Source organism: Marmota flaviventris, chromosome 3 (genome assembly GCF_047511675.1).
Source record: "Marmota flaviventris isolate mMarFla1 chromosome 3, mMarFla1.hap1, whole genome shotgun sequence".
Taxonomy (NCBI): domain Eukaryota; kingdom Metazoa; phylum Chordata; class Mammalia; order Rodentia; family Sciuridae; genus Marmota; species Marmota flaviventris.
In genome coordinates this window covers 119,411,312-119,428,316 of record NC_092500.1, presented here as the reverse complement: position 1 = coordinate 119,428,316, position 17,005 = coordinate 119,411,312, and the positions used below count along the sequence as shown (strand labels likewise).

The 17,005-nt window shown below is 37.9% G+C and overlaps 1 protein-coding gene and 1 pseudogene across 5 annotated transcripts in view; one reads left to right on the top strand and one right to left on the bottom strand.

Moving 5' to 3' along the window:
* Erc1 (ELKS/RAB6-interacting/CAST family member 1) overlaps window positions 1–17,005 on the bottom strand; it is a 546,275-nt gene that overhangs the window by 56,700 nt on the left and 472,570 nt on the right. The gene's annotated exons all lie outside the window — the stretch shown is intronic.
* LOC114104818 (small nuclear ribonucleoprotein G pseudogene) lies at window positions 1,477–1,700 on the top strand (annotated as a pseudogene).

Below are 17,005 nucleotides of genomic sequence, written 5' to 3'. Positions count from 1 at the left end.
CTTTATTATTATCATTTAGCCAATTAGCCAATGAGGAAACTGATGCTTAACGAAGAGGCTCTGTAGGCTGGAGTTGTAGCTCAGCAGTAGAGCACTTGCCTAGCATGTGTGAGATACTAGGTTCGATTCTCAGCACTGCATATAATAAATGAATAAAATAAAGGTCCATCAACAACTAAAAAAATTTTTTTAAAAAAGGAAGAGGTTCCGTGATTTGTGGGAAGTTGCATAGATACAGAGCTAGATTCAAAGTAGGTCTATAGGGAAGCATACTCCTTAAAAATAAAATAAAATACATGTGACTAAAGGCCAAAAAAAGGCCATAAAAATAATATAAGTGCCTGTAAGGGAAACTAAAAGAAGTATATATATTTTTTGAGTTTCATAGGTGAGATATAACATTATACTAAAAAGAGGAAAAACTTGAGAATTCATCATTGTATATATCCAGATTATGACAATATCATATAAAAAACAGTAACAATTCACTAAAAATGTTAACTGAGATTGAATCAAGGTGATGGCATTTTTTTTTTCTTTTCTATTTTACAAGTGAAGTGGTTGGTGTTGGCTAACTTCAATCCAACTTCCTTATATGGAAGTTTTGATAGGCAGCAAGACACTGAGTTCTCACATAAAAAAAGTCCCCACAGAATTTGCAGACAGAGTTTGTGTCTGTCATTTCTGTCAGAGAGGGGGGATGATAAATTTAGGAGATAGGGTGAGGCTATTCCTTTCCTGTTATTGTAATGAAAAAATAGAACTGGGTGTACCATTCTCTCAGTGATCTCCCAGTTATGGGAGACTCTGGCTAGAATTTAAGAGAAAAGGTGGGTGACTATTTGCAGATGATATGATTCTATATTTTAGAAGATCCAAAAAATGTCACAAAGAGACTGTGAAAACTAATGAATTCAGAAAAGTAGCAGGTTACAAAATCAACATACAAAAATCAATAGCTTTCTTACATACCAACAATGAATCTTCTGAAAAAAAATCAGGAAAACAAGTCCATTCAAAATAGCCTCAAAAATAACAAAAACAAACAAACAAAAAAACCCAAGAATAAATCTAACTAAGGAAGGTGAAATACCTCTACAATGAAAATGATAGGATACTGAAGAAAGAGATTGAAGAAGATCTCAGAAGATGAAAAGACCTCCCATGTTCATGGATAGGCAGAATCAATATTGGTAAAATGGCCACACTATCAAAAGTAATATATAGATTCAGTGAAATCGCCATCAAAATAACAACAACATTCATCACAGAACTAGAAAAAAAATTCCTAAAGTTAATTTGGAAGAAAAAAAGAATACAGCCGAAGCAATTCTAGTGCAATTCTAAGCCAAAAAAGTGAGGTATCATAATACATGACTTCAAATTACACTACAGAACTATAGCAACAAAAATTGCAGGATAAAGAAGGCTGCTAATTCTGTTTCAAAGCATCTCTGAGCCTGCCAAGTAGAAAACATGAGCAAAGCTCACCCTCCTGAGCTGAAAGAATTTATGGACAAGAAGTTATCATTGAAATTAAATGGTAGCAGACAAGTCCAAGGAATATTGCAGGAATTTACCCCTTTATGAATCTTATGATAGATGAATGTGAGAAGATGGGAACTAGTGGGCAATAGAACAATATTGGAAGGGTGGTAATAGCAGGAAATAGTATCATCATGTTAGAAGCCTTTGAATAAGTATAAATAATGGTTGTTCAGCAGAGAAATCTGTGTCCCTTCTCCAGAGAACCTGTTTAACTATGACATAAAAATTGGGTCATGTACATTTTTATATTAAACCTTTTTCTTAAATAAACTTTTTAATAGCAAAACAAACCAAACCAAAACACTGCAGCATAGTGGTATAAAAACAGACACATAGGCCAGTGATACAGAATAGAAGACACAGAGACAAATCCATTCATCTACAATCATTTGATCCTTGAAAAAGGTGCCAAAAATATATTAGAGAACAGATATCCTTTTTAATAAATGATGCTTGAAAATCTGGTTATCCATATGTAGAAGAATAAAACTAGAACCTTATCTCTCATGCTGCACAAAAATCAAAATGGACCAAAGACCTAGGAATTTGACCAGAAACTATGCAACTCCTAAAATAAAATGTAGGATCAACACTCCAGCATAGAGGTATAAGCAAAAACTTTCTCAATTCAGGAAATAAAGCCGAGAGTTAATAAATGAAATGGTGTCAAATTAAAAAGCTCCTGAACAGCAAAAGAAACAATCAAGAATGTAAAGAGAGAAAATATAGAAGGAGGAAAAATCCTTGCTAGCTACTCTTCTGACAGAGAATTTATATTGAGAATATTAAAAAAACCCCTCAAAAACCCAATTAATAAATGGGCAAATGAATTAAACAGATACTTTTGAAAAGAAGAAATACAAATGGCCATCAAATACATTTAAAAAAGTTCCAACATCATTAGCAATTAAGGAAATGCAAATCAAAACTAACTTGAGACCCAGAGTTTGAGGAGGCTGAAGCAGGAGAACTGCAAGTTTGACACCAGCAACTTAGCAAGTCCCTGTCTCAAAATAAAAAATAAAAAGTCAATCAGGCGGTATAGCGATACCAGACTTCAAAATATACTACAGAGCAATAGTAACAAAAACAGCATGATACTGGTACCAAAACAGGCGGATGGACCAATGGTACAGAATAGAGGACACAGAAACCAATCCACAAAACTACAACTATCTTATATTTGATAAAGGGGCTAAAAGCATGCAATGGAGGAAGGATAGCATCTTCAACAAATGGTGCTGGGAAAACTGGAAATCCATATGCAACAAAATGAAACTGAATCCCTTTCTCTCGCCATGCACAAAAGTTAATTCAAAATGGATCAAGGAGCTTGATATCAAATCAGAGACACGCCGTCTGATAGAAGAAAAAGTTGGCTACGATCTACATACTGTGGGGTCGGGCTCCAAATTCCTCAATAGGACACCCATAGCACAAAAGTTAATAACTAGAATCAACAAATGGGACTTACTCAAACTAAAAAGTTTTTTTCTCAGCAAAAGAAACAATAAGAGAGGTAAATAGGGAGCCTACATCCTGGGAATAAATCTTTACTCCTCACACTTCAGATAGCGCCCTAATATCCAGAGTATACAAAGAACTCAAAAAATTAGACAATAAGATAACAAATAACCCAATCAACAAATGGGCCAAGGACCTGAACAGACACTTCTCAGAGGAGGACATACAATCAATCAACAAGTACATGAAAAAATGCTCACCATTTCTAGCAGTCAGAGAAATGCAAATCAAAACCACCCTAAGATACCATCTCACTCCAGTAAGATTGGCAGCCATTATGAAGTCAAACAACAACAAGTGCTGGCGAGGATGTGGGGAAAAGGGTACACTTGTACATTCCTGGTGGGACTGCAAATTGGTGCAGCCAACTTGGAAAGCAGTATGGAGATTCCTTGGAAAGCTGGGAATGGAACCACCATTTGACCCAGCTATTCCCCTTCTCGGTCTATTCCCTAAAGACCTAAAAAGAGCATGCTACAGGGACACTGCTACATCGATGTTCATAGCAGCACAATTCACAATAGCAAGACTGTGGAACCAACCTAGATGCCCTTCAAAGGAAAGGGAGAGAGAAGGGAAATTGCATGGAAATGGAAGGAGACCCTCAGGGTTATACAAAATTACATACAAGAGGAAGTGAGGGGAAAGGGAAAAATAATACAAGGGTGAGAAATGAATGACAGTAGAGGGGGTAGAGAGAGAAGAGGGGAGGGGAGGGGAGGGGGGATAGTAGATAGGAAAGGCAGCAGAATACAACAGACACTAGTATGGCAATATGTAAATCAATGGATGTGTAACTGATGTGATTCTGCAATCTGTATATGGGGTAAAAATGGGAGTTCATAACCCACTTGAATCAAAGTGTGAAATATGATATATCAAGAACTATGTAATGTTTTGAACAACCAACAATAAAAAATAAAAAATAATAAATAAAATTAAATTAAAAAAAAAAAAGTCGTGGGAATATAGCTCACTGTAAAACACCCTTGGGTTAAATCCTCAGTACCAAAACCAAAACAACAACAAAAAACACACACACAAAGAAAAAACAAAAAGTTACACTGAGATTTCATCTCTTACTAGTTAGAATGGCAGTCATTAAGAATACAAACAATAGGGCTGGGGATGTGGCTCAAGCGGTAGCAAGCTCGCCTGGCGTGGGTGTGGCCTGGGTTCCATCTTCAGCACCACATACAAACAAAGATGTTGTGTCCGCCAAAAACTAGAAAATAACTATTAAAAAATTATCTCTCTCTCTCTCTCTCTTTAAAAAAAAAAAGAATACAAACAATAATAATTGCTAGAGAAGATGTGGAAAAAAGGAACACTTTTACACTCTTGGTGGGACTGTAAATTAGTACAACCACTATGAAAATCAGTATGGAGGCTCCTTAAAAGACTAGACATGGAACCATCATATGACCCAGCTATACCACTTCTCAGTATTTACCCTGAAGAATTAAAGTCATCTTAGTAGAAGGATACATGCATACCTATGTTTATAGCAGCACAATTCACAAGAGCCAAACTATGGAAATATGTCACTTTGCATGGGTTACCCTAATGTTGCATCTTTGGGGGCCCTACATGTCCTAGTGGCCTTTAAAAGGAACACAGAAACAGCTACATTGAAGGAATCCTCACAGATATTTATATAGCAGAAAAACATTCTATAGGAAAAAAATGGAAGAAAGAATCTGGCCTAGTCCCAAACTATTCTGAATTATGAAGAAAAAAAAAGAATGGTAAATTGAATTTAGAGATACAAAGGTAGACAGAACATGATGAGAAAAAAATTGAGCCAAAAATACTCTGGTGAGATTATAATTAAAAAAATAAAACAGCATTCCATTCCTATTATAATGTTGAGAAAGCTTTCAAATCTGAACTAGTGTGTATTATTAGAGCTTACTCTATCAACTATTGTAGTTCAAAAAATGTGGAGTATCATATACTCTAAATTTGGCAACTGCTATAGGCTAGAACAAAGATCATAGAATTCTAGAAATTTCTGCAAGTTGTTAAGTATTTGAGTTCTAGAGAATGTTGATGTTTAGGAAGAGATCAACTCTAAAGATACAGAAATTTGGTGTCTTCTGCCAATGTTCCCACACCTTGCTCCTATCAATATTTCTATGACTTCTTTATAAAGAATGTTTTAAAAACAAAGATTTTTTGCATTAGACTTTGGAAAGTATGCAAAATCTATAGAGAAGTGACTGCTGGTTATATGCAGTTCAGCAAATAGCACCTACAAGCTGTACAGAAAAATATGGATTTACAAACTACTCTCTACATAAATGCCTCAAGAAAAGTATGTTAGTTATTATCAAACCCATTTTAGAGATGAATAAACTGAGGCTCCAAAAGATTAATGAATTACTTGAAGTCTCTTTTATTCAATGCTTATTTATTTAGTTGTAGTTAAACACAATATCTTTATTTATTTATTTTTATGTGGTGCTGGGGATTGAACCTAGGGCCTTGCCCGTGCTAGGCGAGTGCTCTATCATCGCTGAGCCATAACCTGACCTCAATGCTTTTTCTATTATAGTAAATAAGCATCTACATTTTTTCTTGGGTAATTCATGTTAAACAGGACAATGGACACGTGTAAACCTTAAAGAATCTAATAGCTCTATGTATTAGGTCTACAAAAATGATAGTTTATCTTAATATTATGTCTGTCAGAGAGAAACAACTTTGACATCTGAAAGGCTGGGATAAAGCTCTGTACAGGTCAAGTAAACTGATCAACTCTGCTTCACAGTCACTCTGGAAAGCCAAAACTACATCAAGGAGAAATGATATGCAGTAGAACTCTGTCCACTGAGGGACAACAATTTTTGTAACCAATTCCTTCTCTGTTTTATTCTTTGCTACGAGGTAAGGCTGAACAGGTACAGATCACTAGAACATCCTCTTAGCTCAGTCAGAGATTCAGGAATTTGGGCTGGTGAGAATGTTGGCATAGAAAGTTCGTTCCTTTTTTCTGTTTATCAAGGGCTTCTGTAAATTTGGCAGTAAAGAGAGGGAAACAGAAAGTTTCCATCTACTGTAGCAAGCAAATATCACTGTCCCCATAAGAAATGTGGCTACATCATCAACTAAAAAGTGCTCTTACTGTGAGCCACCAACATGACAGCACAAATGCCTTACCACAACTCTGCATATGTTGTGGTTTAGATGTGTCCCCCAAAAGCTCAAGTGTGAGACAATGCAAGAAAGTTTAGAGGTAAAATGATTGGGTTGTGAGAGTCTTCACCTAATCAGTATGTTAATTCCCTGGTAGAGATTAAATGTAGACAGGCAGGGTGTGGCTGGAGGAGGTGGGTCATGGGGGACATGTTTTTGGGGTACATATTTTGCCTGCGGCAAGGAGTCTCTTTCCGCTTTCTGGTACTATATCCTGAGCCGCATTCCGCTGCTTCACTCTTCTGCCATGTCGTGCTGCCTCACCTCAGATCCTGAAGAATGGAGTTGGCCATCTATGGATTAAGACCTCTGAAACTGTGAGCCCCTAAATAACCTTTTTCTCCTCTGATTGTTCTTGTCAGGTCCTTTGGTCACAGTGGCAAAACAACTGATTAAAACAGAATACGGATCATTGCTGTGACTAACCTAACCATGTGGTTCAGACACTTTTGGAATTTTGACAAGTTTAGAGATGCAAGTTGGAAAAGCTTTACAATGTTTTAAGTGGAACTTAATGGGCAACGCTGGTGGGAGCTCAGAAGAATAGACTGCTGACAGGACTACGGACAGCAAAGATAGGATTCATGATGTTTCAGAGGAAAAGGAAGACCCTACTGGAAACTGGAGTAGAGGTCTTTCATGTTACATTTTGGCTAAGAAGTTATCTGCAATTTTCCTGTGTCCTGAGACTTTCTGTGAATCTAAATTTAAAGAGGATATACTTCTTAATTTGGTAGAAGAAATTTCTAGGCAGCATAGTATTCAGGTGGTGGCATGGATATTGCTGGTGGCTTTTAGCCAAGTTTATTGTGCTAATCAGAAGAGGAAAGCAAACCAGAAAGATCTCGAAAACTTGGGAGTTTTGCCAGAAGAGTGAGTAAAACTGGGGCTAGACAACAGGAAAGATGGCTTGAGGGCAATTCAATAATAGGCAAGACTGCACCCATCTCAGGCTCAAGGGTATAAAAGTAAAAATTTCTTTGAGCATAGACTAGTGGGGCACCCTGCTTGTATAAGAGAGCCTAGAATTTTTTTTTTTTTGTATCAGGGATTGAACTCAGGGGCACTCAATCATTGAGCCACATCCCCACCCCGAATTTGTATTTTATTTAGAGACAGGGTCTCACTGAGTTGCTTAGCACTTCACTTTTACTGGGAGGCTGGCTTTGAATTCGTGATCCTCCTGCCTCAGCCTCCTGAGCCACTGGCCACTGTGCCCGGCCTAGGACGTTTTTCACCATGCTTAGTCACTCAGGCACTCAAAAGCTGCTGCAGCCAGGATCCTTGGAGGCTTCTGTTCAAGGTGGTCACATTAACCACGTGCTGCTGGTTCTGCCATAATGCAGAATGGTGGAGTTACGGGGTCATGGAGGTGTCCACTGAGATTTCAAAGGAAGGCCTGGGAGGCCAGGCAAAGTGCAGCAGGGTTGAAGTCCCTATGGGCAGCCCCTATGAGGGTGATGTATGGAGATGTGAGAAAGCCAAAGCTGCAGCAGAGACCCCCAAGATTAAAAAATGGCAGCAATGTAGAACCTCTGTCTAGGAAACTGCAAGAATTGAGCAAAGACAGGCCAACAGAGAGAACATAGGGGCTGCAACCAGCAAAGCTATAGGGGCAGAGCTGTACAATCTTTGGAGAGAACGTCATCATGCCATGTGCCCCAGCTGCTAGACATGGAGCTATAGGAATTGTTTATCCTTCTAGCTGGATTTTAGTCTTACTTTGGTCACATCCTTTCTTTCTATGCTCCCATTTCTTCCTTTTGGAATGGAAATGTTTACTATGTGCCTTTATAAACAGGATACATGTAACTCACTTTCAATTTTTGCAGAAGCTCATGCTAAGAGTTTGCCTTGAGTCTCAGAGAATACTTTGGACTTGAACTTTTGGGCAATCTTGGAATTGTCGAGACTGTGGGGACTCTTGAAAAATGGACTAAATGTATTTTGCATCGTAAGATTGGCATAAGCTTTTGGAGGCCATGGGCAAAACGTTATGGTTTGGATTAGGTGTCCCCCAAAAGCTCACATGTAAGACAGGGCAAGAAGGTTTAGAGGTGAAATGATTGGGATATGAGAGACCTAAATTAATCCTGCTAGAGATTAAACCAGTGTTAACTGTAGGAAGATAGCATGTGGCTTGAGGAGGTGGGTCCCTGGGGGTGTGCCTTCTGGGTTTACATTTTGTCCTTGTTGAGGAGAGCTTTCTCTGCTCCCTGGGTTGTTCCCAGCTGCTTTCCTCTGCTACACTCTTTAGCTACTATGTTCTGTCTCACATTGATCCCTGAGGAATGGAGTTAGCCATCTATGGGCTAAGACCTCCGAAACTACGAGACCCCAAATAAACTTTTTTTTCTTTATGGTTTCTTTTGCCTTTTTAACTTTTTCTCCTCTGACTGTTCTTGTGAGGACCTTTGGTCACAACAGCGAAAAAGCTGACTAAAACAGATCTGTATATTAGAGGAAAGGGAACATAGGGTGGGGGGAGGAGAGGTAAGGTGGAAGTACTGGGGACTAAATTAGAGCAAATTAAATTCCATGCTTTTATAATTATGTCAAAATGAATCCTAAAGTTATGTATAATTAAAAAGAACCAATAAACATTTTTTAAAAGATTTAACCTAGACTATCTGCTTACTGTCATTATGAGTTATTTTTCTTTTTCCTTTACTATTAAATATTAGGATATTAGAATTACTGTTGTCAATGTGAGAGGTAACAAACTTTCTGGATTAAATGTTGTTTTATTCATAATACTATTCTGACTCTTCTAATTTTGTACAGCATTCTATTCATTCTATCCCATCTATTGTTGTATAGCATCTACAACAATATTCTGACTCTCTAAAAATAGAATATAAAAAAGAAATGTACAGTTGGATAGGGTGGTGGATGCCAGAAATCCCAAGAACTCAGGAGGCTGAAGCTGGAGGATTGCAAGTTTGAGGCCAGGCTGGCCAACTTAGTGAGGCCCTAAGCAACTTAGCGAAACACTATCTCAAACAAACAAATGAACAAACAGACAAAAACATACACAGAGGAAACCATATTATCTGGCAATTTGCTATCCACACAACACCAAAAATTATTATTCAACAAGTATCTGGCTGCTTCTTGATGATTTAAAAGCCATAAAATAGATTTTAAGACAAAGAATATTCCTGGAAAGAGGGTTATTTCAAAATGACAAGTAGGTCAGTTTATTAGGAGGACACAGCAATCATAAATTGGTAGGCAATCAACCTAAAGCTTAATGCTACATGAAAGAAAAATTGACAGAATTCATGGGACAAACAAGAAAACCCCCAATTAGAGTGGAAGATTTTAATATTCCTCTCTCTGAAATTAATAGAAAGAACCCTCCTGCCCAAATTTCAGGGAAGACATAGAAGATCTAAAAAACTCTACCAACCACCCAGAACTAACTGATTCTTATACATCTCAGTCAACAACCAAAGAATACTATTTATTTTAAGTGAACAATGGTATGTTCATCAAAACAGATCATATTCTGGGCCATGAAACAACAGCATTAATCTCCAGGATATACAAAGAACTCAAAAAACTTAACACCGAAAAAGAAATAAACCAATTAATAAATGGGCAAAGGAAAAGTCTCAAAATGTAAAATAATTAAAATACTACAATGTATGTTCTTTAATCAAGTGGTATTAAAGGAGTGTCAAAAGATTTAAAGAATTTTTTTTTTTTTTGGTGGTACTAGGAATTGAACCCATGGGCAGCCCTTTTTAATTTTGAGACAGGGTCTTTTTAAATTGCCCAGGTTGGCCTAGAACTTGTTATCATTCTGCTTCAGCTTCCCAAGTAGCTGGGATTATAGGCATGTGCCACAGCACCTGGATTAACAGGTTTATTTGAGCAGACAGCATTCATGAATTAGGTAGTGCTAGGTGGCAAACAGTTGGGAACTCTGAGGAGGGTGTAAGACTGGAAGACGCCGCACCACACGACACAGATCACCAAAGAGGTTTCCACTTTATTACAAAAGGCTGTGTGTTTATATAGGTCTAAGGAGAGGTCGCAGGGCTGAGGTAGATAACAGGTCGCCCGTTTATTGGCAAGCTCTTCCATATGTCAGTTCCGGGGCCCAAGAAGTTAATTCTAATTGGGGCTAAGGCTTCCCACCAGCAGGGTTTGAACACTGGCATCGGTGGGAACGTTTCGCGCCAGTGAAAGAAACAAAGAGGAGAAAGGGGGTCGTTAGACGCCATGCTGGGGTTTTTCTCTGGGGTGCTGCTACCGTTATATGTTTTCCCAATAGAGGGGACCGGAAAGCTTTTGTAAGGTGAAAGTGGATGCAAGGCAAAGAACATATCTGGTTGGTAAAAGAGGAACAGCAGCCTTACTGGTTTGTTTTTTGCAGTGCTGGGAATACAACTCAAGGGCCTCACATGTGCTAGGCCAGCCAGGGCTCTCATCCACTGACCTATAATTCTAAACCTTTATTTGGATCATTCTTGTGGAAAGTGCCAAGTTGTTTTTTTTTTTTTAACAGATACAAATTTTTATACCTTTATTTATTTCTTTATATATATATATATATTTTAGTTGTAGATGGACACAATACCTTTATTTTATTTATTTAGTGGGGCTGAGGATAGAACCCAGTGTCTCATGAGTACCAGGCAAGCACTCTACCACTGAGCCACAACCCCAGCCCTATACCTTTATTTTATTTATTCATTTTTATGTGGCGCCAAGGATTGAGCCCAGTGCCTCCCATATGCTAGGCAAGAGCTCTACCACTGAACTACAATCACAGCCCCTCCTAGTTAGAGGTTTGTTGGGCAGTTTCTGATTGGTTAAGCTTAGTTATTGGAAAATCCCTGGTCAGGGGTTAGTTGGTGGCTTTTGACTGGCCTAAAAATATTTTATTTAATTATTCAATTAAAATTGACCTTTTATATTAGACTGATTTCTGATTTGCAAATGTAGGGACCCAGGGTGCTAGAGTCACTTCAGCCTAAAGGCCTCCTAATATATTTTATTTTTAATATCAGAAGTCAGTAACAATAAGACATCTAGGAAAAACCGAACATTTTTGAAACTACAATAGATATGTTTGGATCAAACTCTGTTCATCAAGGGAGAACAATTAAGCTAGGTACAGAGGCATATGCCTACAATCCCAGCTACGTGGGAAGCTAAGGTAGGAGTCTGAGGCCAGCCTGGACAACTTAGTGAAATCCTTGTTAGATAGGAGTTAGCAATGGGCAGTGAAATGTGAACCAATAACAGCAGGGTCACAGGGTTTCTTTGAATTGCCTTTAGTGAACAATCAAGTAACTTGTAGAACAACAGGTACACTAATCCTGAATAAACAGGTGGAAACAAAGGGAGCCAGTCAAGAAATATTTCAAGAAAGAAAAATTGATGTGGTTAACTCCTGGCAAGGTCTATTAAGGTCACTGTAAAGTTAGAATTTACAGCAATAGGTTTCTCACCATATTTCAGAAGGGAAATTTCTTCAGTAGCCCAGGAACACTAAGGTAATGTCACTGACCTCAAAACCCATATTACCATAGATTCACTTGTGGATGAAGCTCCCTTGAATAGGATGGTTGCCATGATAGTTCTGGAGGGTACCAACTAGAGTCAAAAACTCCCCTTCACGATGTGGAGGAGGAGTTAACATCTGATTGGTAAAAACTGATGAAGAAGGTGGAACTCAGTTTTCCTGGCAAACATTAGGCAGTAATAAATTTGGAAGCAGCATTATGTCCTTTGTTGTTCCTTTGTGAAAGAGAACTCTCTGCTTGAATCTTACTATCACTCATAATAAAATTCTCTTGCTTGGATTTTCATGTCTGACTTTAAATTTTCTTTCTTGGGACCCAAGAACTGAGGTTTGGAGCTTCAGATCCCCACTTTCTTGTGACATAACACCTGTATTAAAATAAAAATAATAAAATGTCTGGGGATGCAGCTCAAATGCCCTCAGGTTCAATTCCTAGTAGGGGGAGAATGGGGAAGGAACAATTAATATCTCCTAAATAAATAGTCCACAGCAGCTGATTACTCTCATTCCTTCCATCAAAGCACTGGATCCAGAGGAAAGACGGCCAATAATGCATACTTTGCTCTCTGTTCATCCCACTAACAGGAAATATACTTGTTTTATAAAGTGGTCCAGATAACTTTTTCATCTAGAATTTTGCTTTAACTTTAACTAAGATCAAAAACAAAGCAAAAACCATGCCTGTAATCCCCAGCAGCTCAGAAAGCTGAGGCAGGAGGATCCCTAGTTTGAAGGCAGCCTTAGCAATTTAGCGAGGCACTTAGCAACTCAGTGAGACCCTATGTTTAAATAAAACAAGAAAAAGGGCTGGGGATGCCGTCCAGTGGTTAAGTGCCCTGAGTTCAATCCTGGTACCAAAAAAAAAAAAAAAAAGATCTTAAAAAGACAAAGAAAAACCTGTAAAAAAAAATCCAACTCCAACTTCATTGAAGCTGTAAGATTATTTAAATGTCAGACTATCAATAGTATTTTTTTCTGAATCCAGTTTCTAAAAGGTGGTCAGCAAATTTGTATCTCTACTGAAAACTATCTCAATTCACCTAAAAACTCAGTTCAGAGCTGTTAAGTATCCTAAATTCAGTCATTGCATCTAGTACAGGTGAGTATCTTTGTTAAAAGAAACCCCAAATGTGAACATATTTAAAAATAATAATTATGCAAATACTTCCTTTAAAGACCTGTCCTAAGCAGTTCAAATGAAGGGAATCCAAACTGCACAAATCCTTTAATATGCTAATGGAACAATCAGCTAAAATAAACAAATAGTCCAGTTTCAAAGCAGAAAACGACAGGCAAAAAAAAAAAAAAAAAAGAAAGAAAGAAAGAAAAAAAGGCGAATGGCAGTTTTATCCATTTTGAAACCTTGAAAAATCTTGAACTATTCACTTGGTAGAGGTAAACATTTCTTCACTGAGAAAAGTGTTTCAAATTATTCAGTGAATATTTTCAATATATTTTGCCAGATAATTAGCATTACTTCTCGTTTTTTAATTAAAACATTTTCATTGTAGTAAGATACATGTAATAGAATTTCCCATCTTAACCACTTCTAACTAAGATTCAGTAGTGCTAAGTATACTCACACTGTTGTAACATCATACCCCAGAATATTTTCATCTTGCAGCATTGAAACTCTATATCCATTAATAACTTATTTCCTCTGTAATTTAAGTTTTTTAAAAGTACTTTGTGTCCTGAATAAAATGCATCCAGGGATTATAATTATTTGAGGCAAGTGCATTTGTAGTTTACTAAGCCTAAAATATATTATCAGAAACATATTTCTACTCAGTAGGATTTTAAGGAGTTTCTTACCGATACTCTTCATTAATTTTTTTTTTCAGTGCTAGGGATTGAACCCAAGGTCTCTCACATGCTAGGCACACACTCTACCATTGAGCAATATCCCCAGCATCCCCTTCATTTTTAAAATTTAATTTTGACCTGGGCTGGCCTCAAATTTGTGATTCTCCATTGTTGGGATTTTAGTGTGGGCCACAGCTCTACTTCATTAGTTTTAAATTGGATATTCTTTTTTTTTTTTTAATTTTTTATTGTTGGCTGTTCAAAACATTACATAGTTCTTGATATATCATATTTCACACTTTGATTCAAGTGGGTTATGAGCTCCCATTTTTTACCCCATATACAGATTGCAGAATCACATCAGTTACACATCCATTGATTTACATATTGCCATACTAGTGTCTGTTGTGTTCTGCTGCCTTTCCTATCCTCTACTATCCCCCCTCCCCTCTTCTCTCTCTGCCCCCTCTACTGACATTCATTTGTCCCCCTTGTATTATTTTTCCCTTTCCCCTCACTTCCTCTTGTATGTACTTTTGTATAACTCTGAGGGTCTCCTTCCATTTCCATGCAATTTCCCTTTTCTCTCCCTTTCCCTCCCACCTCTCATCCCTGTTTAATGTTAATCTTCTTCTCATGCTCTTCGACCCTACTCTGTTCTTAGTTACTCTCCTTATATCAAAGAAGACATTTGGCATTTGTTTTTTAGGGATTGGCTAGCTTCACTTAGCATAATCTGCTCTAATGCCATCCATTTCCCTGTAAATTCTATGATTTTGTCATTTTTTAATGCAGAGTAATACTCCATTGTGTATAAATGCCACATTTTTTTTTATCCATTCATCTATTGAAGGGCATCTAGGTTGGTTCCACAGTCTTGCTATTGTGAATTGTGCTGCTATGAACATCGATGTAGCAGTGTCCCTGTAGCATGCTCTTTTTAGGTCTTTAGGGAATAGACCGAGAAGGGGAATAGCTGGGTCAAATGGTGGCTCCATTCCCAGCTTTCCAAGAAATCTCCATACTGCTTTCCAAATTGGCTGCACCAATTTGCAGTCCCACCAGCAATGTACAAGTGTACCCTTTTCCCCACATCCTCGCCAGCACTTGTTGTTGTTTGACTTCATAATGGCTGCCAATCTAACTGGAGTGAGATGGTATCTTAGGGTGGTTTTGATTTGCATTTCTCTGACTGCTAGAGACGGTGAGCATTAAATTGGATATTCTTATGGAAATATTCTTAGGGGAGAAGAGATATCTATTTTTAAGTTCCTGGCTGAAACCCATATAACAAAAGGCAGATTAGTAAGAGTAAAGCATTCAAATTTATTTAATATAAATTTTACATGACACAAGGAGCCTTCAGAAAGACATCTCACCCCCACCACCAAACAGGGAACTTTGTATATTGTTATGATGTCTGATGAAGACAGTTCTGTGGTGGAGAAACTTGATTGGAAGACAAAGTGACCCTTGAGTGATAAAATGGGGGAAGGGGCTCAGTGAGGTCTGTTTGTTTTTCCCTGTGTGCCTCTGTCATTCAAGATAAAAGGATATTACTTTCCTCCAGGTAAGTACCCCTAGAATGAAGGTTTTATGACCTACTTTAGAAGGTCAGAGAGTTCTTTTATGGCATGGTTCAGGGGAGAAGTGCAGGGGAAGGTCAGATAGACCTTCCTGTTGCTGCTGTTTTCTCAAATGCCAAGATGCAATATTTTTGGGCAGCATGTCCTAAATGTTATCATTTATTCTCCTTCCTCCTATAATTACTATAAGCATAAAGGCATTACAACTTCTTTAAACAATGCTTCTGGTTAGGTTTCCTTGTTAGAGGTGGATCAGGCTTTGGCTTAATCAGATAACATCTAGGTTCAAATCTGGCTTCTACTACTACTTACTGGCTATATGAACTTGGGTAAGTTAGCCAAGTTCTCTGTAGCTTAATTTCCTAACTAGTAAAATACTGAGAATGGTGTCTATCTCCTGGGATTGTTGCACTGACTGAATAAGAATATGCTTATGATATATCCATACACTTACAATTTGGCACATAGCAGGATTCTTTAAACAGCAACTCTCAGTATTACCCATCATTTAGTTTCAATTCCCTAAAGTCCTTGTCAAAAAATTCCTTTTCCAAAAGTTGTTTTTGATTTCGACACAAGTTTAAGCTGCTTGGAATAGGGGTTGGGGAGCACATCCAAACTGTTTATGTGTTCCAGTGTACACTAATAAAGGTAAGAAACAGTATCCACTAAGAAGGAAGGGACTACTGAGCGACTTACTGAAGATGGAGTGCAGAGAGTGGGAGGAAGCTTAGTCATAGTAACAACGGAGGACAGAATTTTGAGACAGCTAATGAGAACCCAGGATGAAAGGATTAGGAGTAAAGGGAGTAGAACCCTCTGGAAAGCAGGAAAAACAGAAAGACATGAGGATTTTATTTTTATTGGGGGGTGGGGGGTGAGGGAATTCTGAGAATCCTGATAGGCTGAAAGCAGGTTTCTAGGACAAAGAAAAAAAAACTAGTTTGAGACAATTTGGAGGACAGAAGCCAGGACAAGCTATTAAAGGGAAATAAGGTGGTACAAGGATAATCTGAATCCAGAGCTGAAGACTAAAAAGCTCTCTCTCTATCCTCCTATTTAAAGAGCCAAAAAGGCGGGCACAGTGGTTCACACCTATAATCCCAGTGGCTCCGGAGGCTGAGGCAGGATGATTATGAGTTCAAAGCTAGCCTCAACAATGGTGAGGCACTAAGAGTGGTTGAGTGCCCTTGAGTTCAATCCCAGGTACAAAAAAAAAAAAAAAAAAAAAAAAAAAAAAAAAAAAAATATATATATATATATATATATATATATATATATATATATAAAAGGAACAACAACAAAAAAAAGAAAGTAGAGAGGGAAGGAGGGAGAAAAAGGAGAAAGGAGTAGGTATCATGCTAGAAGTGGCCAATGTTATGGTTTAGATATGAGATGCCCCCACAAAAAACTCTTGTGACAGATGATGCAGGAAAGTTCCCAGGTGAGGTGATTAGATTATGAGAGCTGTAATATAATCAATGGATCCAGCCATTTGGTGGATTAATGATCTGAAAATACTACTGTATTGGTGGTAACAGCAGGAAGGTAGGATGTGGTTAGAGAAAGTAGGTCCCTGGGCAGGAGCTTTCGGGTTTCTATTTTGTCCCTGGTGTCTTCTCTCTCTCTCTGTTTCCTGGCTGCCCTGAGTTGAGCAGCACTCCTCCTCTATTCTTTCTGGCTATGATTTACCCTACATTGCACCCAGAACAGTCAGCCTGTGTCTTCATGTTAAAGGAATTTACTAGCTAACTTTGAAGGAACAACCATGCTATACAAAGGCACTGTTTTAAGCACTTTCTAT